Source organism: Crocodylus siamensis, chromosome 10 (assembly GCF_052110815.1).
Source record: "Crocodylus siamensis isolate JL-2025a chromosome 10, ASM5211081v1, whole genome shotgun sequence".
Taxonomy (NCBI): domain Eukaryota; kingdom Metazoa; phylum Chordata; order Crocodylia; family Crocodylidae; genus Crocodylus; species Crocodylus siamensis.
In genome coordinates this window covers 56,405,410-56,431,908 of record NC_143404.1, presented here as the reverse complement: position 1 = coordinate 56,431,908, position 26,499 = coordinate 56,405,410, and the positions used below count along the sequence as shown (strand labels likewise).

The 26,499-nt window shown below is 50.5% G+C and overlaps 1 protein-coding gene across 4 annotated transcripts in view; it reads right to left on the bottom strand.

Annotated features, from left to right (window-relative positions):
* SRC (SRC proto-oncogene, non-receptor tyrosine kinase) overlaps positions 1-23,187 on the bottom strand; it is a 69,401-nt gene extending 46,214 nt beyond the window's left edge. For 2 of the 4 annotated variants that reach the window (XM_090020911.1, XM_090020914.1), the window contains exon 1: positions 22,883-23,187. The gene's annotated coding sequence lies outside the window, so the exon portion shown is untranslated. Of the gene's footprint in view, positions 1-5,292; positions 5,315-22,231; positions 22,559-22,882 lie in introns of those variants that run through there. The other 2 variants (XM_090020912.1, XM_090020913.1) reach the window with 2 other exon arrangements.
* Positions 23,188-26,499: the final 3,312 nt, after the last annotated feature.

Here is a 26,499-nt window from a genome sequence, read left to right as displayed (position 1 = left end):
ATAATAGTCATCCAGGCCACAGTTAGGTAGGGTTCCTTTTTTGGCAGGAATTTTTGGAATGAGGCTTCCAAAGCATGAGCCAGGTATGTAAAAGAAAAGGGGGGGAGGGAAGAAAAGGAAAGAGGGAAACAGTATGTGTTCCAAACAAGACTCACTGTTGAATGCAGTACTGCCAACACTGAGCAATCAGTTTTGAGCCCAGCCCCAAAGAAGCACGAGAGACATTTTAAAAAGAAGCAAGCTAGACTTGTGGTGTTTTTTGGCTCTCTAGCTTTGAACCTTCAGTCCCATTTTTTTTTAACTTCTCCCTTTAGCTGCAAAAGCAAGAAACACAGCTTTTACTGAAAAAGAGAGAATAGTGTGTACAAACCCTAAGACTCCAGGAGCTGGAAGAAGGTTTTGAAAGCAATACTTTGTATTGGGGCATCAGTGATAAGAGTCCTCAGGGTCAGCCATGCTGGATACCATCAAGACTCCAGCTCAGAACAAAGCACCCCTCAAAATGGCCCTGAGATTCAGTCATAGACAAGTAGAGCTGGAAGGGATCTCAAAGTCATCTAGCCCTTGCTCAACCCATGACATGCTCAGGGCAGCAGCCATCTCCTTGAGTCCCATGTAGTTTTGAAGCGAAGTGTTTGGAGACCCCCACACTTTTAAACCACTTCAAAGAAAGTTTCCAAAAGAGTCAAGAACTTGTCTTTTGGAAGCCAGGGACTCAAGTTAAGTACCCAAAGCCTCACCTCGACATTTGGACCAGTGCATTATATTGACATGTACCAATGATGAGCTGCTAAGTTTTGCACAGGTCTTCGGAGAGACACTGTGGAACAGGTCACAACAGTTACGGTCCGGCTTGTCCCCACTGGGAACGCCATGCAGCAGGACGCGTCAGGCTCAAGTGGCCACACCGGATGGGAATTCTGGCACTGGGCCTGCTGATCCCCTACATCAAGCACTGTTCTGTTGCATGACAATCTTGAGGGAAAATAAGCCAAGCTCCTCTCTCAGACAAATGAGTCACTAGCATCCTAACCAGACTTTGCCACACTTGCTGATCACAGCGTGAAGCATGAGGAGGAAGCAGCAAGAGGAAAAAAAATAGTGGTTGTTTCTTACGGGTAGTAACGCAGACTCAAAAGACTGAGAAAACAAAAGATTACTGCTAGAGCTGGATAAAGCCAACTTGACACTGGCGCTTCCTCCAGCCCGTTCAACATACCTGAAACAGCCAAATGTCCCCGTTATTCTAGTCCCAGATGTCTGGGCAAAGGTAGCCAGTCCTGGTCCACTAGACTATTACCTAGTGCTGGCAATATTCAGTCACACAGACAGACACGCTCTTCTTAGGTGGGTGTTGGTAACAGCCTCCAAGCTTCGTTACTCTTGGGTGGAACCAGTCCATTCTCAGGTCTGTTACAGAGACCACTGCTCACCCTGGTCCATCAAGTATTGCACGCAATCACACCATCCCTGATCCATGCCATCTCCAGCATCAGCTGAAGGGCAGCTGTGAGGAGACCCACTGTCGACAAAGAGTCAGCACCAGGTCTGTTTTACTGGAGCAGACAGGGAAACAAAGCCTCACGGGGGCTCACTCAGTCTAGGGGCAGAGCAAATTAATCCATTTCACTTCAGTCTTAACCTTGGGACTTGACCCTAGCTCTCAGGAAGGAAGAGGCTGGTCTATTAGTCTCATCTATACCAACCCCACCAGCTATGAGACTCCGATTCCTTTGCTGTACTATCTGTTCCCCACAGTAACTGCTCTCCCTCACCAGAGGTTTGCTCCATCCTTGGGCCAAGGGACCCCTGCCCACATGTCTTTCACCTGCAGGAATTCTCCATGAACATGGACAGGAGGTTCCACCATGAACACTCAGAAAACAAGACTTCCTATAACAGTTGCCAGTGCACTGGAGCACTTCAACCCTCCCCAAGCATCAGCCAGCGCACCCTGCCTTCCCGTCTTTTTTCAGACTAGCCAAGCAATGAAACAGTGACAAGTCAGCCCCTTGTGCTGTTCAATGGCCCTTTGTGCGCAATGCCTGCCTGGGTGTGAAAGGGGGCTTCAAGATGGATGCTTTAATGCGACGGCTTTTGAAAGCAGGGGTGGAAAGCAAAACCCAGGCGCTGGTACTCCAGAGGTCCGGCCAGTGAGCACTACAGCGATTCCAGGGAGCTGATAGCAGCACAGGCAGTGTTCACTGGAACCAAGGGAAAAACAGGCTCTGAACTCTGCCCAGTTTCAGCTCAGATCTGATCAGGCAGCACTAATGCCTTGTCACAGTGAACAGCCAGCTCCCAAGGAACCTCCACCGGGGCCAGAGTGAAGGAAGACAGTGCTCCCCTCCTGGTAGCTGTGCCCAGGCAGAGCCCATCTACCCAGGCCTGAAGGGGTGTGTGTGAGGCAGGGAAAGTAGAGCTGGCAGCATGGCAAATATCCTGAGCTTGTTTTGCAGGGCTTAGGAGAACTGCCATGCAAGGAGCTGTGGGCCAAGGCAGGGAGGGGGAATGGAGCTTAATCTTTGAGCCAATCTCATCTTAGAGCTGGAACCAGGAAGGCTGCCCTGTCACAAGCTTTGCTCCAAGTTTTAGGTTTGAAGACAAGATTTGGTGAAGTGGCAGGATTTACACCTGTTTTGGTGCTCACAGGATACACCAGATGTGTCATGCAGATGAAGCCAAATCTGCCACCCAGCCCTCCATTCACTCAAAGGATTGGGGGGGGGGGCAGGGGACTCAGGGTCCCCCTCCCAACCAAGCCAAACCTGGACAGAATTTTTCTTGAGACAAGGTTTTCAGGTTGTCCTGGCTCCTCTGTAAAACCCTGACAGTTCATATGGCTCTGTACAAAGCCCAGCTGCCTGGCAACAGTGAACCTCCACAGTGAAGTGCTCTCTAAACAGCATCATCTTGGGAGGCAGGTTTAGCAGCCAAGAGAGGAGAGCAATAAACCCATCTAAGGGCAGCTCTGGAAGCCATGAACAGAGCTCATCCGGAGACCAGTAGCATAGACACCACACACAAACGAATGCTGCAGGATCTCTGCCGACATCCTCCAGGACAGAGTTACATTTAGGAAGAAAATAAGAGAGCCTCCAGTTTGCTCTTATTTCTCTTTTAGACCTTTCCTCCCCCACCCCACCTTTTGCTTTCACAATAGACAAGTTTCCAAGTCCTCTGGTCTTTGCACCTTCAAATCCCACTGGGTTCCTCACTCAGCATAAGATGGGAATGAATGACCCATGGATACCACTTTCTAGGAAGAGGGAAGGGCTGCCTAGCAGAAGAAAAACCCAGAAGTTGGAAGAAACATGACCTGGGACTATTCACAACACTGACATGTCAGCTACCTTAGTGACCAGCACTCCAATGTTAGAGGACAACTTAGTTTAGAGCAGAGGAGGGCAAAATACGGCCCACAGGCTGGAGCCAGCCCGCTAAGCACTTTCATCCTGCCCGTGGGACCCACTAACAAATTGTGCCCCACCCAGTCCTTCTGCCCAAAAAAGGGTGGGAGCAAGTTGCCCACATGTACACCCTCCTCCCCAAGCATACCCTATTGAGCTTCACTCCCACTCTTGTGAGCAGAAGGGCCCTGCCCGGACAGCAGCAGCTTCCAGGAGGGGCTGCCGCTGCTGCAGCCCACCCCCAGGACCGGCTTGGCTTCCCCAGTCTCCTTCTGGCTCTGGCCAGGAGGTAGAAAAGCAGCGGGGGGAGGGCTGCAGCATACAGCCTGGCTGGGCAGGGTACAGGAGTGAAGGAAGGTGCGGGGTGTAAGGACCCCCCTCCCCACACTACCCCCACCTGATACACAGCCCTGGCAAACTGTGGCAGCAGCAACAGTAGTAGGTGGGGGCGCTCAGGGCACTCATGCCTGGCACAGGCTCCCAGCAGGGCACGGCTCCAGCCAGCACTGCACACCACAGTGAGGAGTTCAGTGTCTGCCAGGCAGTCTGCATCAGCAGCGCTCCCCACACTTGCTGGGCATGGGAGGGAAGCCCCAGGCACACTGGAGCCGGCTGCCTTCCCATCAGGGCTATGGGGTACAAGAGGGAAACCCCAGGCACACTCCGTTGTGGGGCAGGGGAGGCAGGCGGCTCCAGCTCCTGGGGCTTCCCTCCCGTGCCTGGCAAGGGCAGGCAGCATCAGCAATACAGATTGCCCGGCAGAGGTTGCACCCCTCGCCATGATGCAGAGTGCCCCCACAACATGGGGGGGGGAAGGAGTGTGAGGTCCCCACACCCCTGCACCCTCCTTCACACCCCACAAACCCACACATATATACAACCCCCAACATACCCTATGCTGTCCCACACACAACCACACCCCCTCACAACCCCCCATCCACATGCCACTGCACATATGCGTGCGCACACCCCCACACAATATATAAGACTAAGAATTTATTTTTGAGTTATTACACAATCACCTCTATATACAGTAGGCAAACAAGTCATGACAAAAATTTTTTGTAAAATTAAAATATAAAGTTATAGTAGGGGTTTGGCTTTGTGTATAATTTGGGGTTTTTTCTGGTTGTAAGATAGCAACCCTGTTCCCAAAAGGAGTATTTCCAGAAGCAAGGGGAGGGACTTCTGGTAAAAAAGGTCAGGGGTAGGACTTCTGTCCCAAGATGGCAGCCCTCGACAGTTTGCCAAAACTCATTAAGCAGCCCTCCACCCAAAATAAGTGCCTGCCCCTGCTTTAGAGCCTCTAAGGAGTCTTCTACCTCCACCCCCAGGTCCCTCCTTTGTACTCTCTTTTACAATGCCCCAAGTCAAATGAAGTCTTACTGGAACTAGAGGCTCCATCTGAGCCTTTTTGCAGTTTTCCCCTGTGCCAAGAGTACTGTGCCACCTGGACATGCAAGCCCAGCAGCTGGATGTGGAAAACAGATGTGCTCACATGGGGAAGCGGGGAGCAAAGCAAGTGCAGGGTCAGTGCTATCAGCCCCTGGGAACCAGGGACATGCACTTGGCTATTTAGAGTCATATCCCCCCTAGCTGCTTCCCTAGACCTTGGGTCAGCATTTGAGGGGAAGCAGCACAGGGAAGCTGGCCTCAGCCACACCACCCTGCCTACAGGTTTAAAAACAAGCAAGGAGCAAAATTTCAAGTTCCTGGCCCCAAAAGCCCCTTTCCTGCTGTGCTCTTTAGACAACAGCAAGAACCCTCATGGCATCCCCCTGCCAGCACATTTGGTCAGTGGCAGAGACCTCCTCTGCCCCCTCACTGCAAGGAGCCCACAGTGCATGCAGCAAGCCTCCCACCAAAAATCAACCTGAATCACCTTGAGTAGATGCACGAGTCTGACTCTTCCAGGCTGGTACAAAGCCCCCTTCCTTTACCGTGTGCAGACATGCTAGCAGCTAATTCACCGCTTCAAGCTTTTTCATCCCTCCCTGGCTTGCCTTTACATTTTCAGGAGGTTTTTGTGGAGTGGAAGGCCTTCCGAGGGCAGGAAAGAGCTCCTTGAAAGCTGTGTTGAGGCACTCAAAAGAAGAGCTCTGTGGAGAGATCCTGCTGTGAGCGATCTGGAGCATCTCCTCTGGCTGGAGGGCTGAACAATACTGCTTTCTTTCCCCTTGTTTACTATGGAAGATTAAAAGAAAGCCAAAAAAAGCACTCCATCCTTCCCCTCCTCCCCACACGGGGGCTTTGATCTTCCAGCTGCAATATGGACGTGAAAGCCAGGCCATCCACCTCACTAATATGCCCAGATCAGTAAACAACCATCTCACTCCTGCCACCTTCAGAGAGGCTTCCCCCACCCCCAAAAATCAATAATGCTCACTGTTGCTGCATTCTCAGCAGGTGTCTTAAGATCCCTCCCACCCCCTTCTTCAAAAGGGATCCCCTCCCCTCTCTGAGAGCACAGCCTCCTCTATGCTGGTGTTCAGGGAAGAACATGAGGAGTGGGAACCCATGCTGCCAGCATAGCTAGTTAATCCAAAAATTACACTTTCCTTGCAAACAAAAATTGGCTGCAGGAAGGGCAAGTTTTATTGTCCCACTGGTTTGTCCCAGGGAACAGCTAGAATACAGATACTGTATCCAGTGAAAGCGAGGTTCATTGAGTAGATGCATCTATCTTTTATTAGACCAAACGGTTTATTATTATTAGTTGGTCTAATAAGAGATAATTGCATCTACTCAAAGAACCTTGTCTTCTTATGTCCTTAGACCAAAAATAACTACAACCAAAAACCCAGCTATCCAGTGAAGGCTCTGGACATCTCACCTTCTAGTTAGGAAGAGACTGGAACAAATCCATCCCCCTGCTAGGTGAGGGCACAACTCCCTCAATGTAGGCACCCAAGAGTAAGCTCAAGATAAATATGAACTTGACCTGATTTAGTGACTTCTGGCCAACAGAACTAGCGTCACAGATCCCAGAACCTGGCATCTTCAGATACCCTTGCCCAGGGTTGTCTTTGCCATGCTCCATCCAGGCAGAGGCTGGGCATTTTACAGAGAAGAAAAAGGCCAGGAAGAAGCCAATGGCCTGTCAGGGATGCAGAGAAACCTCAGAAACTTACTCATGGACACTCAAACCCAGACCTCCCCCATCCTACCACTGACCCAAGTACAGAACTACGCCACCTCAGATAAAACCCAATTCAAGTCTTCACCCATCCCTGGGTCTGTCCTGGCCAGGGGCTTAGGATCTCACTTCTAACTAGGTTTTTATGCTGCAGCCAGCACTGCCATCCACTTCTCTGTGAGAACTTGTCTCCATGGGTGCTTTCTATGCTCTTGTCACATTAATAGTCCCATCCCCTTCAACCAAAAGCCTGTGGAAATAATAAAAACAAGGAAAAGGCCTCATTTGGCTGTGAAAGCAGTTCAACAACTCACTGCCCCAGGCATTTCTGTAATTTCATAGTGCCAAACTGTGCCCACAACAAGGACTGTATTGGCAGCTAGCCACGTCCCAGAGTCAATGGCAGCCTTTGCAGTCCTCCAGGTGATGACAGAGCCCATGAAAATGCAAGGTTTAACCTTGTCCCAGGCAACGCAGCAACCAATTTCTCCATCCTAGAGTGAAGCGTGTGGATTTCTGTTCCTGTCTATGGAACAAATCTCCTACTCACCGTCATCTTCTGCAGTAGCAGAGAAGCAGATTCAATTTTCTGTGCTGTTTCCACAGAGCTGAGATCTCCATGTGGTTCAAATATAGTTTTCCCAGAACCACTGGCAGGGCACAATGGGCAGAGACCACAACTGAAGAACAGTTTTCAGCCTGTCATGCCTCCCTATGCCAGAGACAGCAGGCAGTGAAAAGAGCACACTGGGAATGCATAGAGGAAGTGACTCAGCCCCAGTGTTACGCAAAGCCAAACTGGTGCTCTCTACCTGCTTGAGCCATGATGAGGAGTCCAGAGGGATGACGCATCCAGCCATCTCATACCCCTTATAGCCACAGGCTAAGCCAGGCATGAAATGTTTCCTGGGCGAGGAAGGAGAGGGCCACAGAGAAGAAACAGGAGTTCTAGGTCTGAGCAAGTTAGAACCATCCTGGTCAGACTGGAGTTGCTGCCTAGGCATTTCCATACTGAAAAGGGACCAGCCAACCCAGCTCAACAAGGGGAGGAATTTCTTCAGGCTTCAACATCCCTGGTGAAACTCCAAACCCAAGAGGCAAAAATCCAGACAAGCTCCCCTGGGGGAAGGGCCTACCAAGGACTGAACCACCTAGTAGTGGCCACTAAGAATTGCTCTCAGAAACATATAGCACTTGGAGAGAAAAGTGGCACCAAAAGTCATACAGAAATGTTATTACCTGCCCCAGCAAATGGGCTAGAGATTCTCAGTGCACAGCACCCTCCACATTTCAGGCAAAGGGATTTAATTCCATGTTCTCTATTTGCTTCTTTGCTATGCAGACTAGAGCAGAGGTTTTCAGCCTTTTTGGGATCAGTGTACCCCCAGCAGCCAATGTGGAGCAGTGGGAGGCGGCAGAGGGGGGCACACAGCTGAATACAGGAGCAGCAGCAACCATCAAGTATAGGCACCCCCACTGCCTGTGCCTTCAGATCATGCATGGCAGCACTCCATCCCTACCTGCATACCCCCAGTTGACAACCCCTGGCCTAGAGGAAAGGCAGTGGCTTTGCTGCCTCATTTTCCCTCCCATCTGAACAAAGGATTCTACCATCACCTAACTGGCATAAAGCCCAAGGAAAGCTGTGGCTCCAAAGCTCCAGACCACTCCAAACAGGGCACTCCAGGTTTGCTACATCTATATGTGATGGATCTAAAATGAGGTCAGGGCAGAGCCGCCCCACCCCCCCGCAAGAAGGAAGATGCTTTCTGTAAGCCTGAGGCCAAGACCTTGCACGGCAGGGGCCAGCTCTCAGAAATAAGCAGCACGTCTGGAGCAGGTTTCAGAATAGACACAGCACAGTGCAGCTTCCAAGAAGTGCCCTTGTAACTAGGCTGCTGTCAGGAGGCAGCAGGGTAAGGAAGGAGGAAAACAACCAGCAGAAAGACCCCCCCCCCCCGGTGCCAAAAGTCATACAGAAATGTTATTACCTGCCCCAGAGAATGGGCTAGAGATTCTCAGTGCACAGCACCCTCCGCATTTCAGGCAAAGGGATTTAGGCGAGCATGCAAGGGCAGGCGAGCATGCTCCTAGAAAGACCAGCCACAGAGGAGCAAGAGTGGGCCCAACAGGCACCACAGGGACCCTAGGGCCTCCTTTGCCCCAGTAAAGCACAGAGAAACAGAAAGTACAGGCAGCCAAGCGGAGCTAGTTATTAAAGCTTCTGTGTCGAAAGCTTTATTTACCACAGGCAATTGACTTCCTTCTACCTACACAAACTCCAGGGTGGGGTGGACAGACAGAGTGGCAGCAAGACAGTAGCTGAGCACGCCAAGGTGAGCCATGACACACACTCTGATCCAGAACCCACTTGCTACTGATGATGAGGTACCTTTCTGCCAGCCTGGCAATACCCAGTGGAAAGCATAGTGAGGAGAGAACTGAGAACAGGCACGTGCCACTAGCCACAAACACAGCATCTACAACAGAGCCCACCACATCCAATTGAGCCAAGTAATACAGTGGTTTAAAAAACAAACAAACAAAATTTAGGGGCCCAAACATTTTCCTCCCCCACTTGTTTTTCAGAGGCAAACACACAGTGCAAATTACTGCTGTGCAGGGGGAGCTTGCTGAGAAACACTGAAGGAACAGCACAAACCAGTGGTGAGGACTGGCCTGGACCTCAGACAACCCAGATTCTACTGCTGCTCTCGTGCCAGCCTGCCATACCCCTGCTGCCTGTGCCTCTGCTTCCCCTCCCTCCCTTAGCCCATGTGCAATATGCAGACCGCAAGCTCTGTGGGACTGTGAACATCTCTTACATGCGTCTGCTTCACGCTCATCACAAGAGGGTCCGATATCAATGACTGCCTCTGGGTGCTACCATAGCCCCATACTAGGCTCTGGTTTGCATCTTCCACGTGTGCATTGTATTTGCTCACTCACACCCCCTATTGTGGAAGGATTTTTAGGGGCATTTCAACATTAGCCCAATTGGACCTATCCAAGCTGGCTTTCCCATCTTGAAAATAAGGGGTCAGTTACACAAGCTCCAGCAGGCTCCACCCACGTAGGAGGCTCAGCGTAAGCACCCAGGAGCACATGAATGGGCATGGCAGGAAGCCATCCCAGTCCAGGGCAGATCCAACAGAGCTACTGCACCAACTCACAAGAGTGACTTCATCCATTCCTGGGTTAATCCAGATTCCTCAGGGCAGCTCTGGCTTACAGACTCAGGAGCGAAAGCAGCTGTGAGCACAGCACTGGAGTGTGGTCAGGCCAGCACTAGAGCAGCAGATGGAAAAGGCAGAGCATTCATTTCTTTCCCTTCCCACCCTTCCACCAAGGGAAAAAAAAAAAAATCAGCCCCATGCATGTCTCAAATGCAGTTGCTCCATGCAACTAAGCCAGAGCAGGCTGGCCAGCTCAGCCACATGAGGACCCCAAGTTTCCAGCTGTGCAAAGCAGTCAAGAATGGAAAACAAGGGGTGGTTTTGCTAGATGAAATGTACAGGCCTTTAACAGCAGCTGCTTGCTACTGAGACTGCCTGAGCTTTAGATCCGTGGGGAAGAGGCAAGCAGTATACACAGAAATGGTCCCTCACACAGACAGCTCCTGTGTTATGGAAGGCTTTCAGTACTAATTGCAACTGGCTGCAGAGCATTGACTAGTAAAATGGAGCTGAGCCTAGCGACAAGGTTCAGTTAAACCCAGCCAGCACCACTTCTGATAGCACAGAGTTCATTCTTGTGGCCCTTTGTCCCTGGAATAACTACAACATCCCCTATCGAGTTTGCATTGCCCTTCCTCAGAACTCAAAGCTGTACAGGGAAGGGTTACAGTCCATCTTGTTTGCAATGGCAGAGCAGACACTGAAGGGCAGGTATGAGGCCCCTAGTCTCTGTGCAGTACCCCACACACACACAACACTGTGCTGTGATGCCTAAGTGTTAATAACAGCCATAATGAGACAGCTGCTCTCCTCTTACATTACAAGATCCCCAGGAGAAGGAGCTGTGCTTTCTGCATAGTCAATTAACCCATCCTTACTGGAAGATACCAGTTATGTTGCCAGCACTGGAAGGGTTAATCCTGTTGCCTCAGTTCAACCCCACCAGGCTACAGAAGCAGGAGAGGAGTTGGAGCCTGGAGCTCACTGAAGGCTGTAAGCATATTAGAGTTTCCAGGGCTCCTTGTTTGTGCACTGGTACTGCTGATGAGCTCTAATGAGAGCACTTTACTGTGCCTGCAGCTACAGAAGGTGAGGGAGGGCATCCAGCACTGGTTGTGCAGGTAGAAAGCATCATTCAGGGCTGTTTCTCTCCAGATGCACTCAAGGGGCCTTTCCCACCAGAACCCCTACATCTGGTTAAAACAAACCCTTCCGGGAGACTCCTGCAGAGCACAATAGAGAGAACTCCCCCATCAATAGGATTTAAACCAGCCCAGGGAATCCACAGCAGAAATCCCTGTTCAGCTAATTCCTCAGGATGCTTTAGGCTTCCTCCTGCTGAGTGCTACTGGCTTAATGCTCAGCGCATTCAAGGATTTCCCCTTTGGGGAAGAGTCTAGCCTAATTTCAGAGACCCCTCTGCCCAGTCTCCAGGATGGGCTGAGGAGGGGGAAGGGCATTGGTACAAAGGGCTGATGGGCAAAATGCAGAGGGATCTGCTTAGGCCCTGCAGATAGCGTCAGACCTGCCCTCCTTGCTCAGACTGTGGAGGCCCCAACCCCACAAAGCAGCACCAGCACGAGAATCTTCTGACAAAGAAACAGCCAAGCATCATGGAGGCCAGTCAGATGCACTGCCTGCGCCTTGCCTCGGGAGGCTGCCCAGGAGCCGACAGCTGTCTCCCTTCCCCCACACCGAATCCAATGCCATGTGAAGCTGCCCTTCATTTCTTCCCATGAACAGCAGATTCACCCACTTGTGTCCCCTCTAGTCTTCCAACCAACCTCCCACAGTGGGGAGCTGAGCTGAGCTGTCATGCACTGCCCTTAGCTCTGCATTCTCAGGTCAGCCCTTAACATGGTATTTGCTCCCCGCAGGTCACTGCAGCCTCACACTGGCAAGTGAAAACTGGGACAACTGGGGCAGAGGCCGAGAAAGCAGCAGCCTGAGGGGGCCAGCTCAATTCCCTCCTTGGCCAGCACAGCCTACCTACTGCGCAGCCAAACAGCTGCCACGTGCACATGCAACCAGACAGACCTACAGCCCTCAGCAGCTGCAGCCCATGTACTTTCCTCTCTCAAAGCACAGCAGCAGCAGCAGCAGCAGCAGCAGCAGCAGCAGCAGCAGCAGCAAGAGTGCCCCGTCTTTTGACTCCTGTGCGCTTTAAAACTAAATGATTTCAAAGCATGAAAGGCATGATTTCAAAGCAGTGAAAGTTGAGTGACTTGGCTAAAGTCACAGCCAAGACACAGCCAGGAGATGGGCCCAAGTAATTGCTTACCCCTGCCCTAAGAGCCACATAGGGAGTTTTGACCAGCTGTTGAGCTGGGTCAGCACCCACCCTAACACCACACCAAAACGCCCTAGGGGGCTTTGGGAGTGGGACAGGTATGATCCACTACCTGCACACCCTGCCCTGTGGGGGGACGGAGTGGGGAAGTGGAGGGTATGGAAAACGTGTGCAATTGTGGAAGGGGGGGAGGGGGCACATGCAGCAGAGCTCACCTAGTCAGTAACTGCCCCTGCAGTGCTCCCATATGGGGCATCCCATGTCATGTTCCTGCCCACACCTGCCAGCCCCAGCCAGCACGGAGCTTTTGGCAGGACTGTTCCCAGTGTGACTGCAGCCAGCCAGGTTCACATTGTCACCAGAGGTGAGGCAAGCATAGCAGCACTGGGATAGCTGCAGTGGCACCAGGAATAGCACGCAGCTTCTGGTGAGGCTGACCAGGGCCCGGGGGAGGGGGTGGGGGGCTGCTCCCCTTGCACCCAGCTGCAACTGCTGCTCCTGTCGCACTGCTCCTGGTGGGTGGAAAAGCTTCAGCTGGGCAACTCCTGCCCAAATGCAAAAAAGCTCTGACTCGAGCTCCCAGCTGCCTTCTACCAGCTCTACCCACCCACAGGTGGCTGCTCATCCTGCTGGGCAGGTGGAGTGGAAGGCAGCTGGGAGGAGCAGGAGAAGCAGCTGCAGCTAGAGTCAGAGCTTTTTTGCAGAACAGCCCCACTGGATCCGGGCCCCAGCCAGCACACAGCTTCCAATGGGGCTGCAGCAGACTGGCTACTGCTGTGCTGCCCTCACCTCCAGCAATGGCTCCTCCTCTGCCCCTACTCCATCCCTCTGGGCAGGTCGGTGGTGGAAAGCTTCAGCCGGGTAGCCCCTACTGCAGGAGAGGGGAGCAGGGGAGCTTCTGGCCAGCTGCAGCCACACTGGGAACAGCCCCACTGGGAGCATGGCACAGGCTACCCCATCAGAAGTGAGTGGGGCTTAGGCACAGGTGGAGCACTGCAGGGTCAGCTGCAGGCCAGATGCAGTCAGTTGGCAGGCCAAATCTGGCCTGCAGGCCATACTTTGCCCACCCCAGCATTAGGGCCTGTGTCTTCCCATCCAAGGTCTAGGGCTCAGACGAGGACAAATACTGCCGTTCTTATAAAGAAGTAGTCAAGTCTACCATGGAATTCTACAGCAGGTGTATGCTTCAGCCAAAAAACTGGCAGCTATTTCCATAAAGGCAACTGGTTTCCCCATCTATGAAATCCAACATTTTACCAACTGCTGCACAGCCAGCCTAACAGGGCCCAGTCACCCAACAATGAAATGAGACAACAGGAACAGGCAGGTTTCATTTCTTATTTCCCACCAGGTCACACAAGGAAAAGGCACAGCAATGCAGAACAGAACCAAGATTGATTATACAGGCCCCATTTGCAGAAGTTTGCAAAAATCATGTTTGCACCCCAGGGTTTTGATTTGTGAGCTGTTCAATGCACTCCCTATTTATTTGGCTCCATGCACGCATACTGAACTGCAGTCACCATATGACAATGAGAAACCACAAATCAGCCCCAGAGGAGGATTGCTTATGGACAGGATTCAGAAGAGCTGGTTTAGACTAGACTATGACAGATGGAAATCTTTCTGTAGGACCCTGGTCATAGGATCACAGGAAAGTAGGGCTGGAAGGGACCTCAGGGGATCATCTAGTCCAGCCTCCTGCTCAAGATAGGATCATCCCAGTTTTACACACACAATAATTATGGGGAACCCACCAGGCTGGAGCAGATAGTTTCATAGTTGGTAGGGTCGGAAGGGACCTGAGCAGATCATCAAGTCTGACTCCCTGCCTTGGCAGGAAAAAGTACTGGGGTCAAATGACCCCAGCAAGGTGTTTAAGACAAGGCTAGACAAAGACCCCCAGGGTAGGAGGCAGCACCGCTTTGCTTAGAAGTTGGTTCCAGATCCTAGCCATCCTGACAGCGAAGTAGCACCTCCTGATGTCTATGGTTGGCCTTCCTGACTGCATCCCCACACTGCCAGGCCATTGTCCTCTTGGCATCAATGACGACTCCAAGATCCTTTTTTGCCTCTGCACTGATAAGAAGGGAGTTCCCCAACCTGTATGTATGCTGCCGGTTCTTCCTCCCCAGGTGCAATACCTTGCACTTGTCAGTGCTGATGATCAGAACAAACCCATGTGATTTGTTTGCATGCGGACTCTGTTGTGGAAGTAATGGTAAACGAAAAACTGGAACTTGACTTCAGTTTTCTCCATCTTTACAAAGGGAAGAGATGCTTGCTTGGCTCAAGGCAGTGTTAGTGTTCAGGGCCCTCAAATCCCTTTACAGGCATGAGACACCACAGAAAGGCAAGGTGCCATTCACCCTTACGTAGCAGAGACCGAGGAAGAGGTTGTAATAGAGTCGGTCCTCCACTCCCCTCCTTAATACCTAATTAGAGGTTTGGAAGCACAGTCTGTCAGACACCGTCACCCCCTTCACAGGCTGTCATGATCCACACCCAGCAGGCAACATGCTCCTTTGCCTTTCTGAGAAGGGGTCCTAATCAGCCATGCTCCCCCAGAGACAGGCAGCTCCTAGGAGCCAAGCTGAAGGGAGGCTTTTATCTCCTTTGGAGCTTCCTAAGCACAGCAGGATGCGAGAAGCTGCCTGTCAAGGAATCCTGGAGGCCTGATCTGATAACATCAGTGATACATTGCACAGGCTGGGAGTCAAAGACACTGTGGCTGAGCTGTCAGCTCCAAGGGGGGTGGGGAAGGGGGAGAGACCTAGGAGGAAAATGAACCTCCCTTCCTCCACTCCCTCACCACATATACAGGTCAGTAGCACCCTGCTGACCCTGTATTTTGACTCCTTTTCATCCAACATAAGCAGAAAAAAACAAAAACAAAAAAAACCCTGCACAGCTCCCCACAGTGACTTCCCAAGGGAGATCAGCAGCCGATCACCCCTAAACAGAGGCTTAATTTGCTGTACCCTCTCTCTCTCTCTCCACCAGCCAAAGCAAAACCCTGTTAGGGCTAGACAGTGCAGAGCTGAAGCTGTTCTACGTTTGTTGTCCCTGCAAAACAGCTCCTCGAGAAAGACCTTGGCTTAGCACCCAACAGGCTTGGTCCTCTAATGGGAACTCCCTGCTTAATATGCCTCAGTGTTTAATCTAAAGGAACTTTGGGTCCCCCCACTTAGACAGTTCTCCTACAGACTAGAGCTCTCCCCACCCCCCCACCCCCAATTTATCCACAGGAAACCAGACAACTTGCCTTTGAGCACATCTGCAATTGCAATACTTGCTCATGATGGGCTTGGCCACTTGGATCAGGACAGATGCAACTCACTGCTGTTTCTCCTATTTAAATCCAGGTCCCTGGTATAATCTATTAGTCTCTGGATTTTGGCTGCATCGGTGTGCATTTGGTATCCAGAGCTGTCCAGCCTCAACAATAAATAGATACTGGCCCTTTAAAAATGCACAATACATAAGCCAAGTGAGGAACCCTCAGCAAGACTGGAAACAGCCACGCAGCATGGAAGCTATTTCTGCAGCATGCAGTCAGGTTTTCCTCCTCCCTTTGCAGGGAGCACAGCAGGCCTTGTGTCAGCCAAATTTACAGTCACAAAAGTGAGGCCATAACACGTCAAGTATGAGACAGGGCCAGGAAGTTTAGAGCTGGTCTCGGAGACTTCCGTCCAGTCTCATGTGCAGAGAGCAGAGAAGAAAATACTGCCCATCAGAAGTCACAAGGTTCCTGACTCATAGGCAACAAGTGACCAGCAAAGCAGGGAGACAGACTGACACCTCATTGCACCTCCTTCCCCAACAATCTCGAACCATCATCCTATGGGTCAAAACCCAAACCAGGCCAATGTAACCAGCTACTGAGTAAAGACAGGGTATTGGAGCACCAGTATACCCCTGTGAGAGGTAAGAAGTGACAGTCCACAGTGAACTGCATGCACCTTTACAGCTCCCTCTACCAGAAACGAGTTACAAACCTGGGTTTCAGTGACCGCTTCACTACAGTACTTGGAATCTACAAGGCTATGTATGGCACAGGAGTAAATTGGGGTTCCTCCCATCTCCAATCTGGCTTCCACTTCATTTAACTCAGTTGCTCTACAGCAGGGGTGGGCAATTATTTCAGGCAGAGGGCTGCTTAATGAGTTTTGGCAAGGCATCAAGGGCCTCATGACAGGCAGCCAGAGGCAGATATTAGTTTTCTAAATTTTTTTAGGGGCCCCACGGGCTAGATAGAATGGCCTGGCCCAGAGGGCCACATCCAGCCCGTGGGCCACATTTTGCCCACCCCTGCTCTACAGCATTCTTTTTGCCTCTTACGACTGGTTACAGTGGAGTGAAAATGATTGTACCTCCATTGGTACATCTCATTGTGAAATTAAGACTGCCCAGAGCTGAGAAAGTCAGATCCACAACTAAGCTTGCTTAAGGTCTGAAGGAATCCAAGCTGGAGCCCCATGTCCCAGACTTTCTGCCAAAGGACATAGACCAAGGGTCCTTGCTTCCTGTCTACATCTTGTCACCCAGAAGCAGCCCTAGCCCCAGCCCCAGCCCTAGCCCTCAACCCAGCAGCAGACTGCACTCGCAGCTTCCCCCCTTTCAGGGCACTCACTAGGGGTGGAGCAAAAGAGGGAGTCTTTCATGCCAGTGACAAGGAAGGGAGAGTGCTCAAGAATAAGAAAATTTAGCCAGAATCCCAGCTGGGGCAGGAGACACTTAGGGAACAAAATTTAGTTCTCACAGCTGTTAGCTTGTCATCCATGTACCGATCTTGTGAGGTACTCAGGCTCTCCCAAGAGGTGTTCCCATCCCACAGAGCTCAGTAGAAGCTGAAGGGGCCAAGCACTAAGAATGCTTTGTCCAGATGCTCAGATAAGAACTGATCCCAGCAGTACACTTCCCCAAATCACTGTCAACTCCACTGACACAAGGGCCAAGCTAGTAACTGAAGTTATTTATTTGCAGGCCCCATCTCCAGCATTTCTGGTTGGTTACTTCTGATCAAGCTGAAGTGAAATCTTTTATTCTATTTCAACAATTTTTTTTGTCTTCTTCTTTCAGTGAAGTCAGTTTCAAAACCAACCATTTCATTTCAACATTTCATCTCCCTCCCCACTCCCCCCCCAAATTTGACACAAACCCACAAGTGTTTTGGATGAGTCATATTGACAGGTTTTCTGGCTGAAGTGTTACCCTGCTGTAACCACCACCACAACCTGGAGTGGCCACAGCACTGACTGGATTAGTGACACGTGTCCCTGGCATGAGGAATCTGCCTTTCGTTGACTCCTCAGACCGGATATCGAATGTTGTGGATTCAAAAGCTTGTCTAACTCTATCCCGACTATACAGCTGGTCCACTAAGAGATCCTGGTCACCCTAAGAAATACTTGCCTTTTTCATTGAAGACATCTGGCAAATGACACATACCAAGAGCCAACAGGAAGCCAGCATGGGGCTTCAAGAGGGTCAAACACTGATGAGTTAAGCCTCACCTTACTCTTATGCCATCCCTATGTTTCCAATGAGGATGCAGAGGGCAGAGAAGTTATAAAAGGTCTCAGAGCAAGTTGAGGTCTGAAACAAATTTAAAGCACAGCACACATTCCTGGTTTCAAGTGCTGTGCTTGGACCAGGCTCTTCCTTAAAATGCAGTTCAAAGCCTGCCTTCAAGTCACAATTAGAACAAAAGAATTTAAAGGCTGGTTATAATTTGCTGAGGAAAACAAGGCCCTGATCCTGAGGCAAGATCTTCCCAAGCTGCCATCTGTGTCCATAGAGATGCAATTGAAGGATTAGGGCCTAGAGGTGTTCATACACCTAGCTAAACCCCCAGAAAAAGGCTGCTGATAGAGCAGCTAAGTCACAGGCAGCTGTAGTTCAGAAGCATCTCAACGTATTTCTCCCTCTCCAAAGAGACATGTCTTTTGTTCCACTCTGCCAACTGCTGTTTTCTTCTGAGCAACACTCAGATTTCTAGCCACCCTGTGGTCTTTGCACCATTTAAAATATTAAAAACCCAAGCTCACTCTTTTTGTTAAGTTACACACTTAACATTTTTATTCCCAAGTGGAGATTTTAAAATCAGGCACATTTCAGCCTGTAGGGTGTTTTTTTTAAAGTGACCCAAGGTAATAAGTCTCAGAACACAGGGCTCTACTAGAATGGAAACATTGACAATTTGAACTAGGGCTGCATGAATGGCATTAACAAAGAGAGTTATTTCCATGCCGAGTGATTTAGACTCCTTTTACAAGCAGCAGACTAAAGGAATCCGTCTCTTGTCTGTAAAGACCAACAAAACAAGTGGTGCAGAGATGCTGCACATTGGGTTTGGCTTGGCAAAGAAAGCCCAAGGGAGAGAACTTGTTTGACATTTCACATCAGCTTAAGTGTCTGGGAAGAATTTCTGACCAGGCTCTATGAAATAAGTGCTGTGGAAGCAAAGTCATATGGGAAATTGTTCTGAGAGATAAAGAAACAAGTTAGAAACCAAGCTAGAAAATAGACAGTACAGGAAACAATAGAGCTTTAGATAGTCTTTCAAATTTCCCCTGGCGATGCCAAAAGAACACAGCACTTTATAGAAGTGGTGCTTTGCCCTCCACCCCCAAGTGCTCTGAGAAAACAGACTAAGGAATTGTAGTCATTCACTTCAGTCTACGGGCTGCTCCCACCTCTTTTCTGAAGACATTTATGTGCATTTGTTGCTCATTAAAAGTGAGAGATCATAGGCCAACTCTTTCTATTCATGTTGGGTAGAGTTTCACCAAAGACTTCAAAGTCCAGGCTTAATCCCATTATTAACACTTGCCCCAACCCAGAAGAGTCCTACAAGGGACTACACAGCTGCACCACATTTCCATGCTCCCATCCCCCCAGTACAAGTAGCCAGCACCAGCTACATCCCATTCTAGATGCCACACAGCAACGTCTGCTATGTGGAGACAGCATGCACGTGCTTGACTGGGTCCCAACTGTGTTATGTGGACACAGACCCACTGGGGCACCTGGATGATCCAACTATGAACACTGTCTAGGGGTTCCAGCATAAAATGTTCTTTTGGCAGCTGACTGAACCCAGTGACAAGATCATCATTTTGACAGGCCGGCACATCGTGCATCAGCATCAACAGTCTCTCCTCATTCTTTCTTAATGCATGGGCACATATAACGATTAGACATAGGCATGTGAAACTACCCTATGTGTCTTTACACTCCACTATGCGGCGAGGCCAGGAGTTACTAAAGCAATTCTTCTGGCTTCTCACCCACACAACCTCCCATGTACTTTGCTCATTGCCAACTGCAGCTCCCTGCTCCTTCCCTACTTCAAAAGAGAGGGACACTATCTTCCAGATATGTACCTAGTCACTGGTGGCATTGGAGGAAGGGCCCCTGCTATCCTAGATAATTCAAGGTCTAACTACCATCACGTCTAGGCAGACCATCCAACTACAGAAACATTCTGGAGGCCACTGTCTTGATTATGTGCAAGCCCATTGCGACTCGCTTGGTAGTTCCAGATCAATAGTTGTCCTCTACATCTACCTTCCTTAATACTAGTACATGCCTACATATAAGCCAGCCTCTAAAGAGGTCTGGTAGATGGCTCTCTATTTTCCAGGGACCACCTAACTGAAAGTAAACTCAAAGGGAATATTCCCTCCCTTGTCTCCTGCCTCAAAACATGGAACGAAGTTCCACCTCCAACCCGACACAGCTCAAGGCTATGCAGTTCAAGCCATCTCCATTGATCTCTCTTTTATATTAATTACATTCCCAATAGTCATTTGGAGCCTGATCTCAAGAAGTACTGAATAGACAAAACTCCCATGGCCAGATCATGAGCTCATGCAAAGCAGTATGGAACCATTTCAAAGGAGTTTATAGCACAGTAGACTAGCAAAGGATCTGGCCTACTGACCAACAGAAATTATAGATGCTACATGACTTGGGAACAGCTCCCACAACTGAAACGTTACCAATCTTTACATTTTTAAGCATAAGTTAGTTATCAATTCCTCCTCCACCTGAAGATGCCCAAGGCATTAAAACTACAGCAAGGGAAATTTAGGCTGGATATTACAAAGACCTCTCTCACTCCCAGGGTGGTCAAACATTGGAGCAGGCTACCCAGAGCAACTGGAATCTCCATTCTTGGATGTTTCTAAGAACAGGTAGACAGACTTGGCTGAGATGATTTAATAAGGATGATCCTGCCTTGAGTGGGGGCTTGCTGACTTGCATGAAGCACCTGGCAGACCGGTGGAAGTAGGGAGCTCAGAGATCAAAGTTCTGGGGAACATACTTAAATGCTTGGCTGAATGAGGGTTTTAGACAGTTGTAGTGTCATTGCTGGCTGGAGGGGAATACCAGGCTTGGCAGACAGGCTCATAGGAAAGTAGGTCTGGAAAGAATCACAAGGTCATTCAGTCCAGCTCCTTGCTCAAAGCAGCACCACCCCTGACTAAACCATCCCACCCGTCTGTCTGTCCAACCTGCTTTTGAAAGTTTCCAAGCATGAAGACTCCACAATTTCTCTACATAGCCTGTTCCAATGCCTGACCACCCTCATAGGAAGTTCCTCCTAATATTCATCCTAAAAATTTCCTCTGCTGCAGCTTGAGGCTGTTGCTCCTAGTCCTCTCTCCTACAGCCACAGAGAAAAGCCAACTCCATCTGCTCTATAGTCATCCTTCAGGTATTTGAAGGGTGTACTGGAAAGCTAGTCCACTCCTAATTTGTACTTCAGCCATTTCAACATCAGTGAAATTTGGACGCAAGTGTTTTTCTGCCCGGATACTGACCCACCCCCCCCAAAAAAAACAAAACACACACAACAAAAAACAAAACAAAACAAACCCGGTAGCTGTAGAGGCAAGAGATACAAACAAATTTTGCTTTCCAGTCACCTAACCTGGCTCATCTTCCTGGGAGACATGTCTGCAAGGAGGACTACAGCTTTCAGTTCCCAGAGCACCAAGAGATAAGCAAAAGCACCGCTCGCTTCCCTAGGGCAGCTAAGGTCCTACATGGTACTTTTTATTAAGTGGTTATTGTTTTCCCCTCCCTTGCCCTTCAACACCTTGCAGGCAGCATTGAAGAGCATCGTACCCAAAGAGCCCATAGCAGACAGGACTGGGACCCTGGAACCCTCAGCAGGCTGCAGTGCTTGCAACTCCTGGCCCTGCTGCTCCCCCACCCTGGCCTGGCACGCAGGGCACAGTTCAGGAAGGAAGCACTCATTGCTTGGCAGCAGACAGACTTGCGGGGGGAGAGGGGGGGCCCAACAGGCACCTTCCAAGTAAGTGCTTCGCCATCTGAGCCAAGAGCAGCTCTACTGCTTGGCACCAGCGGAGATGGACCTCACCATCGGTTCCATTTAGAGCTGACCTGCCTGTCAGCTGGCCCGGGGGCCCAATAAGATAACTAATTAGTGATGCCTTTTCTGGGAGAGGAAAGCGCTCTCACACGGAGTAATGCCGGAGCAGCTCACTGGTAGGGGGAATGACCACCTCATGACTTTACCAATGAGAAACTAGAGAGGTAATTCCCAAGCTGCACTACAAGGGTTGCTCGTGAAAGGTTTGGATACCTCCCTCAAGAAGGCTGGGAACCTGCTGTACTGGTCACAGCATCAGACCCCACCAGAAATAGCTTCTAAGCCTCAGGTCTTACAACAATGGAAACAGCTTGGGAGCAGCAGAGGTCTTAACACATGGGATCAGGGCAGTTAACATGCCTGCTCCTGGCTCCCACACACACGAAGCCCGACCTTCAGAGCACCTAATGCACTAGAAGGTCGAGGGCAAGTTAAGAAAAAGCAGAAAGGAAGTCAACAGAGTGGATCCATGGGCTAACAAAACACAGGGGAACAAACAGCATGAAGTCTCCATTCATTGCAGAGTTCACCAACAGACACTTCATGGTCCCTGGCACATCTAGTCAAAGAGGCAGCTCAGATTGCTGCCATGCCAAAAATATATGAAGCACAGCATGACACTCCCCCGACTGAACACATGCTCAGCTCCAGCAGGTACAAACAAGCAAGCCAGGCTTGCAGTGGAGACCTCTCTGGGTTTCCCAGAACGGCACATCCGAGCACAGGGGTTGGCGCTCCGGCCTCCGGGACCAGTGGGGTAGCCAGAGCCAAAAGGCCCCTCCGACCCCAAGGTCTTAGCCTCAGAACAATTACCTCAGACTCCAGTATTCAGCCGATCACTTGGGACCAGATTGCTGGTGGCGTGGATGAGAAAAATGGAAGCCGACACAACCGGCACTGACTTGAAGAAGCAGAAGTTATGGTACTTATAAACCAGTTAACTAAGCAAGAAACGGCCTTCCGATTTTCTGCCTGACGAATCCCACGGCACAACACCAACAGACAGGCCGGGTTCAGTGGTGGAGGAGGGCGAGGACTGAAGACAGGCGTCTGCTCCCTGCGTGATGTCAACAAACCGACTCCCCCAAGACCCGCTGCGTAGTTTAAATTGGACAACAACAATCTCAGCGCCACAAAGACCTAACCCGGAGTCAAAGGAAAGAAAAAGGGGCCGTGGCTCAGAAGGCTTCAAAGCCGGGGAGTTATTAATATTTCATGTTTTGGCCTACATACAGCTACTCCCGCCCACCCCCCGCTCTTCCCACGGGGCTCGATGAAATGAACTGTGCAAAGTCTCCCCTCCCACAGGAGCCCCGGCCCCGCCGCCACCGCAACAAAAGAGCGCGAGGGAAGGCGGCGGAGAAGCCGCACGCCGGGGCTTCCCCTCCCCGCGCATCCTCCGCTGCCACCCGGCAGCTCCCGGCGCTGCCCGCGCCCGGGTCCCCCGCATCGCGCGGCGCTTACCTCAGGGGCCGCCTCACCGAGCCCGGCGGCGGGGCGGGAGCCCGCGGGGCTGGGGGCGGCGGCGCTGCCCAGGCTTTGTCTCGGGCTCGGCTGCCGCGCTGCCTCCCGGGCTGGGGGACCGCGCGAGGCAATGGCTGCAGCTCGGGGCGCCCGGAGAGGGGAGCTCAGCGGCGCCCGCACCGCGGCCGGGCAGGGCTCGGCTCGCCGCCCCTGCGGGCTGGGACCAGGCGCTGCCCCGAGCCCGGCCGGCCCGGCGAGCAGGGCGGCGCTTCCCGCCCCACAGGAATATGGCAGCAGACCGGAAGCGGGGGCGGCGCGGGGCCGCCCCTCGGCTGCGGGCGAGCCCGGGCTGCGCCGTTCCGGAGCGGGGAGCGGGCACAGCACGGGGGGCGCGCCGGGCGCGCTCGGGGATCCGGCTCTCCCGCGAACAGCTGGAGGACGGGGATACGGTCACACCTTGACCCCCACGTCCCTCCGATCCTGGTTTTGCGTTTGCTGGCCCAAGAAAGGAGTCTCTTCACCCTTTGGCCGCATAGGGGGGCTGGGAGTTAGCTGGTCTCGTTAATAGGGAAGATCCGGTAAGGCAGGTAGGCCGGGTCTGATCTGATGGCCCCGGGAAGTGAAACGTGCCTTTTCCATTCAGACCAGTTGGAAGGACCAGGGTCGGGTACGTGAATGACTCTGCCGCCTAATAACCGTGGTGATGAAAGACAAAATGCTCTGTTAGGGATTGAGCACCTTGGCCGGTTTTGGCAGGAACCCTTAAGAATTCACCTGGAAGAGGGATCACAAGACAGGGAAGATAAGACTCATCGGTCCTGATGTTTCAGTGTAAAAGCCAAGCCACACCAAACTAAACCCCTCCCAATCCAGAAAGCCAGTAGGCAGAGATACTGGCACTGGTATAGGTCTTTTCAGGAAGCAAGAACCACTGCATTTGTTGCATCAGTATTGGTACCTATCTTAGTGGCCTGGGAATGTCGTCCTTTCTCAGTCTCTACTATAGTCTCTTTCCCCGCTCCCGGGCCAGTGCCCTCACCTGCCCCCCCACCCATCACCTAAGCGGGGAACACTGGCTGTCACAGGGTGCACCAGTGCTCTTGGGGGGTGCACATATACCCCTATGCATCGCTGTTGGCTGTGATTTAAAGAAACTGGAAACCTCATCTCAGGAGACTGCAGTCCATATCTTCTCTCAAAACCATATGACTTTATTTGGGGAAGTCCCGAGTAGTTTCATAGCCCAAGTTCCTGGGATGTAGTAATCACAGAGCCTGCATTCCCTTCCCAGCTCAGGTGGTCCTTCACAGGCAAAGTTCAGAGCACTGGTTAACTGCAGCTGGGAAAGGCCCCAGCATTCAGCCAGCCCAACTTCCTCTTGGTGCTGGAGAAATGTTCTCTATACAGCTGGTCTGAAGTACACGAATCAGTATGAGGAAGCCTCCGGCTGAAAATGGAAATGAAAGAGTGCTCCTCCTACACAGCACACAGCTTCCCACTTGGCAACATATTATTCAATAGCTTTCCTCTTTTTAATGTCTGGGGGATCTCACCAAAGATGGAAACTCTCCAGCATTCAGCCCTGACCACAGCGTAACACTGATTTACTAATAGGCAGCTGAGGGGACTGGCAGTCAGGAGCTCTCCCACACAAGCCAAGACATGGGCATGGCAAATGACTGTTTGTGTGTGTTTGGAGAAAGATGCTTGCCTTGGCAGAGCAGTTGCCCAAATGCCTCTAGCTCTGTATAAAGCTGGCATAGCTCAGGAGCATGAGCCCCCCAATAGGTCCTTTTTGTATTTAGCTGGTGAGCTGGACATGACAGTGTCACTGAGGTCACTGTCACATCTTTGATTTCTATCATGGAGGTCATGATCACTGTATACAGTTACTTAACTGAACATCTCTATCCTGCATGAGTAGCTAGATCAGCGATTCTCAATCAGGGTGCAGTGGCACAGTGGGATGCTTTGAGATCCACACAATATAAGCACTGTTAGGCATGCAAACACCTACAGAGAGATTTAAAATAGGAATCCATAGTGTCAAAGCATTCTGACCTGCTGTGGTCTTGCTCAGTTCTTTGCAACACATGAATTGCCATATTATTTTTCTGTAATCAAAAAATGAGAGAAAGTGAAGAACTGGCATTTTCCAAGGGGTGCCTTGAGTCAAAAAGGTTCAGAACCACTGAGCTAAAAGTGATGACTAAACCCTCCTTCACTGGTCCTATTAACAATACCCTAAAAATCTCTCCCTGTTATATTACATTCAAGGAAGAAATTGGACAAACAGACCTGTTACTTAAAGTCCAAATACCCATTAGCTCTTCTATGGGCAGTTCACTCACTGTCAGACTCAACTAATTTATTGTTTGCATCACCACAACAAACAGCTCCGCCTGTCGCCTTAGCACACTTAAGAATGTAGATTCTTAAAAACTCCCTGACTTCAGGCAATATCTGAGACTTAGGAGGAAACAAATGGGGAGAATGAACAAGTTTCAGAGAAGGATGTGGCTGGGGTTTTTCTTTTTATTTATTGAAAAAACATTTTCCATGACACTGCCAAGAGTCAACAAAGCTGAGCCACAGGGAAAAGGAGTCATACAGAAAGCTAATTCCATTATCTCAATGTCCAGCACATACTCATATGGAGCTATTCCACTGAGTAGCTGTTTATTTGATTAGTCCCTTATCAGTTTACCACTGGAGCAGGCCAGGTCTGCCCAGGATCTCTGTTAACAGTATTTGAGCACAGCTGCAGTGAGGATGGGCCTCTATATGTCCTCCAGAGAAGTCCAGCTCCATTATATCTCCTTTACCTCACGGCTGGCTGCACCTGCCTGTGCATCGAGTTCTACATTTAGATATTTGCCTATATCATAGGGTTGCTGGGCAGATTGGAGCTGCAAAGTATGCCAAACAGGAGAATCACTGTATGTGCACGCTAAGGATTATTGCTGGATAGCAACTGCTGTCGAGCTCCTGCATGTTTGTTGCCAGAAAAATCAAACTGTAACCAGATTTTGGAGGAGTTGCTTGCTTCCTTTGGCTAAGACCACAGATGTTGTGTTTAATGCTAACCACCACCTCCCACATTTCACTGATGCAGGAGTTTGCAGCCAGGGATTCCTTCATCTTCCACTGACAGACTGTTAAGCATCTGGATGCTGTTATAAAGTATGAAATTAAGGTACTGTGAGATCTGAGCACTGAACTTTCTGCTGGAGCCAGGGGATCAATAGTGAAGAATATCTCATTAGCTCATATCCCATGATAAACACTTAGCTTCTATAGTGATGAAGGCCACATAAGTACCAGCCTCCGAAGACAGTTTTATCTATATTTCAGCTTCTAAACATCTGGAGTGCAGGGGCAGTTATTGCAAGTAGGCTCTCCATTCTCCACATGCCCTTCAGTACAAGCCAGGACTCCGATTCCTTTCTACCCACAAATCTCTCTCAGTTTTTGATAATAAAAGGCTCAAGGTTAAGTCTGGATCATGTTTAAGGGCCAACACATGGATCTCTTTCCTCTCGTTCCTGGAGGTCTGATGCTCACAGACAGCTCCAGTGAAGTCACTGAGAATAGCCCACAAGCAAGAACAGGGGATT